Below are 14,021 nucleotides of genomic sequence, written 5' to 3'. Positions count from 1 at the left end.
TGCATCTAGGGCAGATGCCAACCACATTGCTACATTCGGATGTTACTTGAAACAAGTCATCAAATATGAAATGTAAGTACTATGAGCTGACTCAGCCATCCCCCCTCCCTGATGTGTTATATCCTGTACTCAGCAATGACTGCACCACTCAGCAAGCAAACTTACTGCTCTCTTCAAACCTCCACTAAACTATGAGCAACCAAGTTAGAAACTTAATCAGCACTGACTCCAAGGAAATGGTCAACAGCTGAGACAGTCCTGGGCTTTAATGGAACGCAAGGGAATACTTTGCAAACACCGAAGCAAGTTGCGGAACTGAGCGGCCTGGGAGCAAGTCTGAGTGGAACACTTTTTCTTCAGAAAAAAGAACATAAACCAGTCTGTGCTCCCACAAGGGATTTGTTAGAACAACTTTGCGAATAACTAGCCAGCCGTAAATGGACATATGTTTTCTATCAAATGAAGGCTTCAGACATAACTGGTTAAAGCTATTGTTTCACAAGAATTGTATTCCATGTTTTATGTTTAATTGTTGTCCGCTACACTAAATTTGATGAAACATATTCTGAAGGAATTACATTTCATCAATAAAACTACTAAATGCTAACATAGTGTGAAGAATAAAGTGTTATTATTAACACTTCAAAAGATTTAAATTTCTATGCATTCAATTTTACTGTACACTAGGTAAGGTGTTGGGTTAAGATCAGTTTAAGAAATTGGTTAAAACAGCACTGACAGGAATATTACTTAAATGTGTTAATAGATGTATTGAAACTATCCACAAGAAATTAAAACATTACATTGTGAAGTGGAATTGAAGGAACATGAACTTGGAAATACTTATTATATTAGCAAATTAAATTTAACTTTTAACAGCAAAGTTAACCATTGGGCTAATATTTCCATTAATGTCATTAAAAAAACACACTGAACGAAACATTTCAGTCGTAATATCATATACCAATTTCCAATCCAGACTCAATTAAATGAGTAGGTCTAAGCTTAGTATTATCCAAGAAACAAGGAAGAACTTGCACTTATATAGCCCTTTCATAACCTCAGATCATCCCCATGCTCCACACCTTAAATTTCAGATGCCACATGGTTCTTTTGGGTAATGTAGGCAAATGAGACATTTGGCAAAATCCTACAAACAGACAAATGACCAATAAATCTGGTTTAGCAAGGCTGTTTGAGGACTAAATGATGGTCAAGACAGCAATGAGGACGTCCTTGATTCCCCTCGGGTAGTCCAATGAAACTTCTCAGACCTACATGTGAAAAAGGAAAATTCATTTCTTCTATATCCAGCATAATGTCAGGAAGACAGCCTTGTTTTAACAACTTCAGCATAGGAGCACCTCTAACATTGCAACACTCCCCAGTGCTATACTGTATGGAGTGTTATAGAGTCATAGAGATGTACAGCACAGAACCTTCGGTCCAACTCGTCCATGCTGACCAGGTACTTTAAATAAATCTAGATCCATTTGCTAGCATTTGGCCCACATCCCTCTAAACCCTTTCTATTCATGTACCCATCCAGATGCCTTTTAAATGTTGTAATCGCACCAGCCTCTGCCACTTCCTTTGGCAGCTCATTTCATACACTCACCACTCTGTATGAAAAAGTTGCCCCTTAGTCCCTTTAAATCTTTCCCCTCCCATCTTAAACATATGCCCTCTAATTTTCCCCTTCCCTGGGGAAAAGACCATTTGTTATTTACCCAATCTATGCCCCACATGATTTTATAAACCTCTATAAGGTCACTCCTCAGCCTCTGATACCCTAGGTAAAACAACCCCAACCTATTCAGCCTCTTCTGTAACCCAAACCCTCTGGCCCCAGCAAAACCTTACCATTAAGGTGTATAAGTCCTGCCCTGATTTGCCTTTCCAAAATGCAGCACCTCACATTTATCTAAATTAAACTCCATCTGCTGCTCCTTGGCCCATTGGCCCAGGACTTTTTCTGAAGAAAAAGTGTTCTTCATCATAGAATCCCAACCGTGTGAAGCAGGCCAGTTGGCACATGGAATCCACACCAACCCTCCAAAGAGCATCCTATCCAAACCCATCCTCCTATCCTCTCCCTTTGACCCTTACACTCCCCATGGCTAATTCACTTAGTCTGCACATCTTTGGACTGAGGGAGGAAACATGGAGTACTTTGAGGAAACCCACACAGACATAGGGAGAATATGCAACTCCACACAGGTAATTGCCCAAGGGTGGAATCAAACCTGGGTACCTATTGCTGCGAGACAATACTGTGACCACCGAGCCACCATGCCATCCCAAAGTTAGATGAGAATTTAACTCTCTGTATAATATCTCATGGGACTATTTTGAAATAGAGCATGGGACGTTTCCTTGAAATTTTGGAAAATATTTGTTCCTCAACAATCAATAAAGTTAAACACAATTTGTAGTGACAGGGTGTGTAATGCCATCTGCCATTATTAGACGTTTTAGACTTCAGATCTTTCAAACTTTTGCATGGTAACCTGCTAGAAGTATGAGCTGATATGGATGCACTGAGAGGGAAGACACATGAGACATGAATGAACATGTCCTTAACTAACCAATTGAATGGCTGTTAAATTAATGACTGAAATCTGAATTAATTGTCAAATCAGACATATAAACTGAAATAATTGGAGGGGATGAACAATTAGATTAAAAGTAAATAAGAGAGAAAAGACATGCACAGGAAAATAAAAATGGCTTAATATTTTGTTTTAAAAATCCATGAGCAGTGGACATCTGAAGAAAAGAGAATCCACATTTATAAAAGTTAATTTTCAGCACCATGGAGATTGGCCGGCAGTAACTAATATTTGTTGTACAGATAAAAGCATTCTTAGGCTGAAATGAATAAAACCTAATTTCAGCACTGTTCAAATACTGAGGAAATGCAGAAATATAAAACAAAGAACTAGGGATGGTGAAGATCTGAAACAGAAACATAAATTGCAAGAAAACTCCAGCAGGTCTGTCAGCAACTGCTAGAGAGAGCAGCGTTTGTGTTTTGAGTCCAGTGACCTCTTTCAGAACTGTTCTAGAGTAAGGTCACTGGACTCAAAATGTAAATTCTAATTTCTCTCCACAGATGCTGCCAGACCTGCTGGGTTTCTCACAATTTCTGGTTTTGATGTGAATAGAGCAACCTCCTGCCATTCAGTTGATTTTACTGTTGAGGCAGGTGACAAAATGTCATTTTCTCAACTGGTAGATGCCAGACAATGTTGTACTCTGGACTTAACTGCAGTTCTGCCCCTGTCTGAAGTTCTTTTGGCATTTGTACATAAATAATATTGTGTGTCATTAGCCTTATTACTTTGTCGCTCATGCTGGTCCATTATCTGGTCATTATTGTACGCTGTGTGGGAGCTGGCTGTGTGCGAATTGGCTACTACGTTTCTTACTGGTCAGATGTGATTATATTTGAAAAGTTCTAAATTGACTGTGAAGCACTTTGCTAATTCTGAGGTTGTTAACGACACCGTATAAATGCAAGTTTTGCTTGCTTTCTTCTGCATCAACTCAACATAGACTAAGGCTTCTATTCTCAACTTTCGCTGATATGAATGATTCGTGACAGCAACAATGCCAAGGAGTACATTTACAATTTAGAGCACTTTTTGAATGTTATTGAGACAGTGGATTTTGATGCAAGCATCTAGAAGACTGGATTTATTGATTCAGACAGCGGAAACGTGTTAACGTAACACATCATTTAACCCAGGATGTCTTCACTCATCTGTGTCTATATTCATCTGTTCATTCAAACTATTGGCTTCAATTTTGTGCACCTCAGCAAGCACACCATTACCAGATATCTGTGAGAAAGTTACTTATTGACACTTTATCTTTGTACTGAGAGATTAGTCACCCAATATCTGTAGAAGGGGAAAAGAGACTGAAAATAAAATTAGATTCTAGAAGTAAAGTATAAAAAGTAATGATTTCTATGAGGCTGAATAAACAAGATGGGGCAACGTGGCTGTGTGAATGGGCTAGTTGACAGGGCAGGGGGAGTAGAGGTGAATGGTTGTTTTTTTTCAGATGGGAAAAGGCTTTACAGACCTCATACTGATCTGTAAAACAGTATGTCCAAGTCATTAACAGAGGTCAAGAAGAACAATGTCAAACTTTGACACAAAATTTGCATTATAATAAGCAGTGAGGTGGAATGTGATGTTAAGAAGGACCACCTGTTGAAATAGACAGACATATGGCAGATGAAATTTAATCTTTTAAAGTGTGAAATGCTACATGAAGACAGAGGCAATATGAAACAAAAGGTACAATATTAAAAGAGGGACCAGAATTGAGAAACCTGAAGGTATTTGTGCACACGTTGTTCACATTGGCAGGGCAGGTTGATAAAACAGTTAAAAAGCCACATGGGATCCTAGGCTATATTAATAGAAACAAGAAAAGTAAAAGCAAGTAAATATTGGTGAACCTTTGTTTGAAAATAAAATGTCCTCATCAAGAAAACGTATAATTCTGGCAAAGCACATTAGAAGGGACACTAAGGTTTTGGAAGAGGTTTGAAGAAATTAGATTTGAGGGAATAGTGTACAAGCACACTTGTATGGCCATTTGTATAGATGTGTCAATCGGATTAAACCCGTTTGAGTTGGTGTTCTGGTGTGTCTTGAAAAAACATCACACTTTACACTGAGGTTGGGATAATCTCGACATCACATTGGCATTATGATGACTTCCATCAATTGTACTTAATGTCATACTTATACAAGCAGACAAAACCAAATTCCAGCTTTGAATTCGGGCTGCTGTTAAAGTGGGTGATAAAGCCTTTGATTCAAAATAACAATTGTCTGTGCCTTATGATCAATTTTGATTATAAAACCATGGCTATAGAAGTACTTATGAAATCTTACTCCAAAGATATGCTTTACATATGGACATAATTTCACTCAGTGGCACTACTAAGGGTGCATAAGGCAAATGCATCAGTCTCTCCTTACTGTTATTCAAGACATGAGAGATTGCAGCACCTACTCTGTATTTAGCAGCTTCACATGCTAGCAAAATCTTTTTGGACACGTTGTACAAGCAAAATTTACACTTACTCAATTTGAATGCATAGTGTTAGGGTTGCCTATGCCTGAGCAGCACAAAATGGCTGACAGCTGCCCATGACTAATGCAGCAGAACATGGCTGACAGTAGTCAGAGAGCTTGGGAAAATATTTGTATAATGTAGTCTTCACAAATAAAACAATAGTATCTCTGTAGACTCAAGGTAACAGAACTGAGATAGAATACGCAGCTGCAATTGTTTATGCACAAGACACCAATAAGAACATTTTCACACCATATTAAATTAGTGAATTTCTCTTGAATTATTTAACCAATCTTTTACAATACTAATAGTAAGTCTTATTTAAGATCCTTGAAATAATCATAGATATAGATTTCAAAGTAGTTATAGGTCCTCCTATATGCAAAAAAACTCATTAAAAGCATTCGAGGAAAAGATTCAAATAAAATTGAGAGAAAAGCAGCCCCCATATCATTCAGATGTTGAAGTGTAGTGTGAATGCCAATTAATTGGCAGTTAGCATGGTGCTGCTGGCAACAGAGGCAAATTGCTGACATTAAAATGCTGTACAACAGATCCAATCACAGTTCGGTATCTCAACGCTGCTGACCAATAGTATACAAGGGAGGTGTGCACTGAGTTTGAGCTGTATAAAATAAGTTACTTAGAAACATTTTTGTGCATGTTTTTGCTCTGAAGATCTGAAGCTATAACTGATGTATGTATCGCAATAATGGTTGACTGAACCTATGACCAGAATCAGACTTTCACTGGAAACTATGGCATCTAACACTGAGTAAAACTCCTTTGTCTAAAACCATTGAACCATCCTTCCCGAAGACTTTGTTTAATAATTGTAATAAAATTGCTCAATTTGGTCTGAACTTACTATCATAATTTACTAGATGCAGAAAGATCAGAGTTCATAAATATTGAAGGTGTGGCTCTAAGTGTGACCTATTTCTGCCTACCCTGTGACCCAAACATTCCCAAATTTTTGAAACATTTCACATTTGACTGCCTTTGTCTGAATTCTATTCTCTTCCAAGCATCATGAGCACATTCTTCAACCTGTTATTGTGGATCTATTTGGAGCTGGAATAAATGTATCATCCAAACACACAACACACAGCAAATTCCTTGCACACTTCTAGTTCATACCCCTTGAAAAGTTCCAGAGAGTGTAGAAACACCAAATGGCATCCAGTGCAATTGAAATCATTCCATGCGGGTAGTAATATTCAAATATGACTAGGACACATCTAATTTAAGTCACAAATAACTATTTATCAGATCTAATTTTAAAACCTTCTTGTCTCCTGGCAATAAACCAGAGGCCTGGATATTTGGCAAATTATCAAATGCCTTATATTCAAGTACCTGATTTACAGTTACTTTATAATCCCCATTATAATGTTATACTAGTCTTTACTAGCACTGTGGGAGAAGCCCAATTACTCTGTCCAATAGTTGCAATAACCTTCTCTGTCTCTAGTCTTTTCAACTCTTGTTGTACTTTACTCCCTTACAGCATCAGGCACTTGATGGCACCTTCAGTAAATTACTCTGGTGTTCCTCTGGACCCATATATTGGCCTTATGTCCTTGAATCAAGTGGCCAGTGTCAGTGAACACTCAAGGATACTTGCAGTCATATCACCTTGTGTCGTGAGTTTTGCTTCAAAGTCCCATTCAGATTAACTTCAGAGTTTTCAACCATTTTATTCCAAGCAAGGCTGGATATTTATCTTTCAATATGATAATCAGTAATTATGTACATTACTAGAACTGTAACCTTTCTCCAAATGATGTTACACTGAATCTCCATTTTGATAATATTACAATTCACGAATCATGCTGATTGATGTCTCTTTGTCAACATCCATGCCCAATGGGGGCTCTATCTAATGTACCTTGGACTATGAATCCCTGTGAATTTTTCTTGGATACCCTTGTGTTTCTTAAAGTATGGATCTCAGCTGACACCTCCTCCTGCTTTTCACAACCATTTCTCTGCCAGCATTTATTCCCATGTACCTCCCTAATGACATAGCTTGATGACACTTTTTCTTTTGGCTGTAACGCAATATGTTCATATATGGATAATTTTGTGCTCAATATCACACTAAACATCAGTACAACCTTTATAAGAGCCTTTGGCTTACTCATCTGCAATTTATGTACTTTAGATGACGACCGGTGGGTGTTAACTCTAAGTCACATCCCTCCATATTCTGTTTGCCAATGGTAACCTTCTACAAAATGTGCCAGTGTCAGCATCTTATTGCAAATGTCTCCCTTTTTAAACAAATCTATCCCATGAAGTTCTCTCTTGAAATTCTCCAAAATTACAATGGATGGATAACCTTTTCAACGCTACAAAAAATGCTTCAATATCCTCGCTGGATAACTGATGCTGTGTTCCAAGCTGATGGCATTCTACAATATCTAATAGTTTGGGACTGTAGTGCTGCTCAAGCTTACATAAGCTGTTTGACAGTGGTATATCTTTTGGTTTAGGACAGGCGAGGAGGTTCCTGGGTGTTTCATACACTCCTGGGCCTGTTTCTGTCAGAAATGTCCCTTTTTCCTTTTTCTCCCACTGTCTGATTAATAGACAGATTATCAGGAGCAGCCAGGATATAATTAATGGTGACAAACCATCCCACATCAGATATACTTGATCATGTATGTATTCCCCAGTCTCCCAATAATAGCTGTTAATGATGCCATCTTTGAAGATCAGTCCATCCACAGGTATATACAACTTTTCCACAATGAACTAATTCTAACAACTACATTTCCCATTAAGTAAAACCTCTCTAGTCCTCTACCAGTCTGTTGGGAGCTTATCTAACCCAAATTTGTTTGGCGAAGGATATATATAATGTTCTGAATTTAGTTTTAGCCTGTACTGAAAAGACATCACAAAATTCTAGGGATGAGAGATTCTGTGGATAGACTGGTGAAGCTGGGATTGATGTCCTTTGAGAAAGCTTGGAGTAGATTTAGCAGAGGTATTCAAAATCATTGAATCATAGAATCCTGAAGAGGTTTGGACATAGTTGGTGAGAGAGAGTTCCAACTGGTAGGAAGGCTGATAGGGAGATGATGGTATTATTGTTCACGTCAGTGAACTGGAGATGAAGCCTCTTTGGCTCTGGGCTCAGATTTTACCTAGCAACTGTGGGAATTTAAATTTAATTAATAACCTCTAGTAATAGTGAACATAATTACTTGTTATAAAAACCCATTTGGCTCATAAATGTCTTTTTAAGGAAGGAAATGTGATATCCTCAACTAACTTGCCTTACTTGTCTCCAGATCCACAGCGATCTGAAGTGGCTTTGCAAATCACCTAGTTCAAGTGAAAATAGGGATGGGCAATAAATGCTGGCCTTCCCTGCAATGTACACATCAAAAGCAAAAAAAAAGATATAGTTTTAAATTGATAAGAAAAGAACTAAAGACAATGTGAGGAAAAACCTTTTACACAACAAATAGTTATGATTTGGAAAGCATTGCCTAAAAGTCTGGCAGAGGCAGATTTAATTAAGACTTAAAAGTTGGAAAAGTGCTTTAAGAGGAAACTTTACAGGGCCATGAGGAAATGGTTATGGTAAAGGGCAAATACTCTTGTAGAGATCTGGTATGGACTTAATGGTCAATACCTCTTTCTATGCTATATATAGAATGATTCAAAGAATACAGGGACATTGATACTGATACACAAAGTAAATAGAATTCTGATATCAAATACTTATGGCCCATGATTGTAACCCAGCTACAATCCAATAAACAGGGCTGAAGAATCAAAACCTGAATGTGGATGCATAGACAGAACATATTACTGAAGGTTTTTGTCTTACACCCATCAGGACAAATGCAAGAGTGTCAAATTTCAAATGGTCACAACAATATATATTCCAGGAAAAAATGGTGCTAATTGGTTGGCATATCAACTCTGGCTGAGGCATTGCCATGGAGAAAACAATAGCAATTTATAGGATTCTTATGTTTCTGGGTTATTGAAAAAAGGTTCAACCTTGAACATATTCCTTCATCTGTAGAGAGCAGGTCACTGCTTTTAAATGTATATCCCTCCTAGCAATTGTAAAAGAGCCTGATAGATTCTCTTCAATGCGTTTTTAGCGTAACTACTAGCATACTCAAGATTATTCAGACATTCTGCCCAATTGAAACCCATCGTATAGGAGACATTTCTTTTGGTTTTTGCAGGAGTCGGCTGTACTCTGCCTATTTTCAGTTTTTTATCCCCAAGTTACATGTTCCAAGCAAGTGTAAGAGAAAGCCACACTGAAGACTAGCTAAGGAATAAACATTGAAGCCTTTGCGCCATTTAAGGTAGTACCTTTACATAATGCCTCCCAGATCCCCTGGACATTGCTTTACCACTAATCAATTACACTTAGAGTTTTGTAGGCATTCAATGCAGTCTATCTGTGTACACAAATTCCAAGAGCAACACCAATTTGTAGATCACTTAAACTGTTTTGGAATGGCATTAGTTGACTTGTCTTCTAAAAGTGACATGAGGTCTTTTACATCCACTCGAGAATATTGATAGAACTTCAGTTTGATCTTTCTGCTGAAAGATCTGATAACAAAACACTTTCTTAATTCTCTGTAGTGAGAGCCTTATTTCAATGTTCAGGTTTTGAATTGGGACTTCAAGCACAACCTGTAGACATGGAGACAAGAGTGCAAGCACTGAGCCAAGGTTGGTAACATGTTCAATGACCTGCTGGCTCTCATCATCTGAGTTAAATTGGTGAAAACTGCCAGATAGTTGGAGTATTGATAGATCACTGGGACCACTTGTAGAACTCGTTCATTAGTATTGACAAACCTTAGCTTGTAGCAAGCTACCAGGCTGCAAGTGGCACAATCTGTCAAATTTATTTATTCTATTTGTTCATCAGATGTGGGCATCACTGGCTGGACTGATCATTGATCTCAATCTGTCCTGGAGGAGGCAGCTGTGATCTGTCTTCTTGAGCCGCTGCAATCATTGAGGTGTAGGGACACCCACGATCGATGCTGTGGAATCTGCAGCATGTAATATGTGAGGAAATCTCCAGTTAATTTCAAATCAAATTATGCATGGCATTCAATTCATAAATTGGAAATGTAGTCATCTCAAGGCAACAATAAAGTTTTAAGCACACAATGTGAACATAAAATGCTGGATATAGTTTGCTCGCTGAGCTGGAAGGTTCGGTTTCCTATTAAATATGCCTTTCTTGTTCCTGCACTCCACATGGTGACATTAGGCAATGTCTGCACAAATGGAGTCAGTGTTGCTAGTATCAATGCTTTCAGAGATGTCAGTTGTCATTACCTTTATCAAAAAAAAGACCTGCATTAATATCGCGGTCTTCATGACAACTAGACTGCCATTGGCATTTTACAGCCGAAGAATTATCTTTTGAAATGCAGTAATAAACATGAAATGGAGATGCCAGTGTTGGACTGGAGTGTACAAAGTTAAAAATCACACAACACCAGGTTATAGTCCAACAGGTTTAATTGGAAGCACTAGGTTGACAACCACCTGATGAAGGAGCAGTGCTCCGAAAGCTAGTGCTTCCAATTAAATCTGTTGGACTATAACCTGGTGTTGAGTAATAAACATGGGAATTAATTGCACACACAGAAATCTCCCACCAACAGCAACGTAATAACGATCAGATAAATGGGTTTAAATATTGATAGAGAGATACTGCAAATATAGGCCAAAACAATGATACCTACTTACTCTCAGAATCATAGAGGCATACAGCACAAAACAGACTCTTTGATCCAACCAGTCCATGCCAAACATAATCCCAAACTAAACTAGGCCCACTTGGCCCATACCCCTCCAATTGTTTCCTATTAATGTACTTATCCAAATGTCTTTTAAACATTGTAATTATACCCACATCCACCACTTCCTTAGGAAATTCATTCCACACGTGAACCACCCTCTGTAAAAGAAAGCTAAATTTGCCCCCCACATCTTTTCTAAAACTCTCTCGTCTCACCTTGAAAAAGTGCCATGCATTCTCTGAGAAGCAGGTAGAGGGCTCATGAGTTTAATACCTTGTACAACTAATGGTGACTCTGACAGTACAGCTCTCTCTCAGTTCTGCACTGATGTGTCAGCTTGAGCCATGGAGTGGGATTTGAATTGAGAATCTTTATGGACTTGAGGCAGACGAAGTATTGTACCAAATGAGCCACAGCTGACAAATGGAAAGGCAAATAGATACTGTACAAGCTCACAAAGGGACAGTGAGGGTCTTGTATTCATAATTCCTTTTGATTTTTAACGGCCTTTCTTGCCAGTGTGACTGTGTCTGGAAGGCCTGCGAGTAATTGCGAAGAGAGTGGAGATTAGTCACAGACCAGAGAACAAAGAGGCAGTAGCTAAAAGGGAGGGGGCCCTCTCCAGTTCTCATTTCCCACTGGGCCTGGGTCACAATCAGTCCAGAAGCCCTTTCTGTAAAATTATTCTTGCGACTTTAATAACAGAAAGTGATTTCCTGACCTCCCCGACAACACACTCCCACCACCCAAAAAAAGAGGAAATTGAGCAAATTCCTGCTTAGTGACTGGATCCATTCCCGTGCCGCAGGGAAATGGTATGGAACAGCTGGCAGTCTTATCTTGCGACTTCTCGCAATTTCCCGTCCCCTAGCGTGTGCAGTAAATTCCTTTAGTTATGGAGATTTTTGCTGTTTAAGTGGAGAACATCTTAACTCCAATCTGCAGTGGTCTCCTTCCAGCCTTGTAGAGCAAGCATTGGTGCATGCAGGGCATTCAGCCAACAAAGACATATTGATAAAGCCCCTTTCATTGCTACTGGAAATCTCAAAGTTGTAAAGTTTGTAACAGCAAGGATAAAGGCCCTTCAGCCCATCATGTCCAAACTGGTTATCAAGTACCTATCTATTCCAATTCTGTTTTCCCACATTTGGCCTGCTTTGAATGCTATAGAATGTCAAATGGTCATCTAAACTTTTTAAAATGTCTTGCGGGTTCCTGCCCTTTCAGGCAGTGAGTTTCAGACCTTCTCTGCATGAAAACAGTTTTCCAGAAATCTCCTTTAAATCTCTAGCTCCTGAAAACTGTGCTGTCTGGTTATTGATCCTCACCAACTCCGAGGTAAATGTTCTTCCCCTCAATCCTATTTATGCTGCTCATAGCTTTATACATCTCAATCAGACCTTCCCCAATCCAGCCATCTTTGCTCCAAGGAAAATAGCTGCAGCATATCTAGTCTCTTGTCACAGCTGAATCACTCCCACCCAGGCCACATCCTGATGAATCTCCTATGCACTTTTCCTAGTGCAACCACAAAACTTTCCGATAGTGTGCCAACCAGTGCTTCATACAGTACTCCAGCTATAGCATTAGTTAGATTATATACAGGTCATCATAGCCTCCTTTTGCTTGTATCCAATGTCTGAACCATTAAAGACAGATTTCTAGCGGGAAACATGGGGGTGGTGGTGCTGGAAACATCCCTGATGAAGAACTTATGCTCGAAACGTCGACTCTTCTGCTCCTCGGATACTGCCTGACTGGCTGTGCTTTTCCAGCCCCACACTTTTTGACTCTAATCGCCAGCATCTGCAGTCCTCACTTTCTCCTTTGAGGTGGTGCATTCTAACTACTTGCTCTGTGGACTTTTTCTTTCTCACATTATCCTTATTTATCTTGCACATCACTTTAAATCAACTCCCTGTTGTTGTTATTGCTTTTATGAATGAGAACAGCTTGTCTACTCTATCTACTCTATCCAGGATTTGGAGATGCCGGTGTTGGACTGGGGTGTACAAAGTTAAAAATCACACAACACCAGGTTATAGTCCAACAGGTTTAATTGGAAGCACACTAGCTTTTGGAGCAACTCTCCTTCATCAGATGATTGTGGAGACTCACAGACTTAAGACACTCTGCACTCACTACATACACACACACACACTTTCTCACACTCACAACCCCCACACACAGACACACACACACAGACAAAGACCCACATGCACACATATATTTTGTGGGGTGAATTTGTACTTGCAGAGTTACATTGCACTTTGCTCAAAAACTGCATACATTCATGTAGAACTCTGAGCTCAAAAACTGCATGAATTTATGTAAAACTCTGATATCTCACTTTTTATATTAGAATCAATCTAAACATCAGGTCATAGACAGAGAACACAGGGGGCTAACACCTTCAACATATTGTCTAGCTATCACCATTGTTAACAGCTAACCCGAGAATGCAACTTTAAAAAAAATGATTTTGTGATTTACACATGAAATAAGTGAAACTATCACTGTATTCTAACAGATGAAAGACTTAACAGACAATTAATTTTTCAATGTATAATTTCAGTTACATCACACTGCAAATTTTTGCTAAAAATTCTGTGTTACGATCGAGCCCTCCACTATCACCTGATGAAGGAGCGTCGCTCTGAAAGCTAGTGTGCTTCCAATTAAACCTGTTGGACTACAACCTGGTGTTCTGTGATTTTTAACTTTGTACTCTATCCAGGCCACTGATGATTTTGAAAACCTTCTATGGAATCCTGTTCCAGCCTTCCTGCACTCCAAGTAGAACAGTCCCAACCTCTCCAATGTATTCTTAGCATTGGATTTCAAGACTAGGAGGCACATTTTTAAGGTGAGAGGAGAGAGATTCATAAAAGACGAGGGGCAAATGTTTTGCACAGGGTGGTTCGCACGTGGAATGATCTTCCTGAGGAAGTGGGAACAATTACAATGTTTAAAAGACACTTGGATAAGTATATGAATAGGAAAGCTTTGGAGGAATATGGGCCAGGAACAGGCAGGTGGACTAGTTTAGTTTGAGATTATGTTCGGCGTGGACTGGTTGGACCAAAGGGTCTGTTTCCTTGCTGTATGACT

Source organism: Chiloscyllium plagiosum, chromosome 35 (assembly GCF_004010195.1).
Source record: "Chiloscyllium plagiosum isolate BGI_BamShark_2017 chromosome 35, ASM401019v2, whole genome shotgun sequence".
NCBI classification, from domain to species: Eukaryota; Metazoa; Chordata; class Chondrichthyes; order Orectolobiformes; family Hemiscylliidae; genus Chiloscyllium; species Chiloscyllium plagiosum.
The sequence above is the reverse complement of the archived record's forward strand: the minus strand, read 5'-3'. Positions refer to the sequence as shown.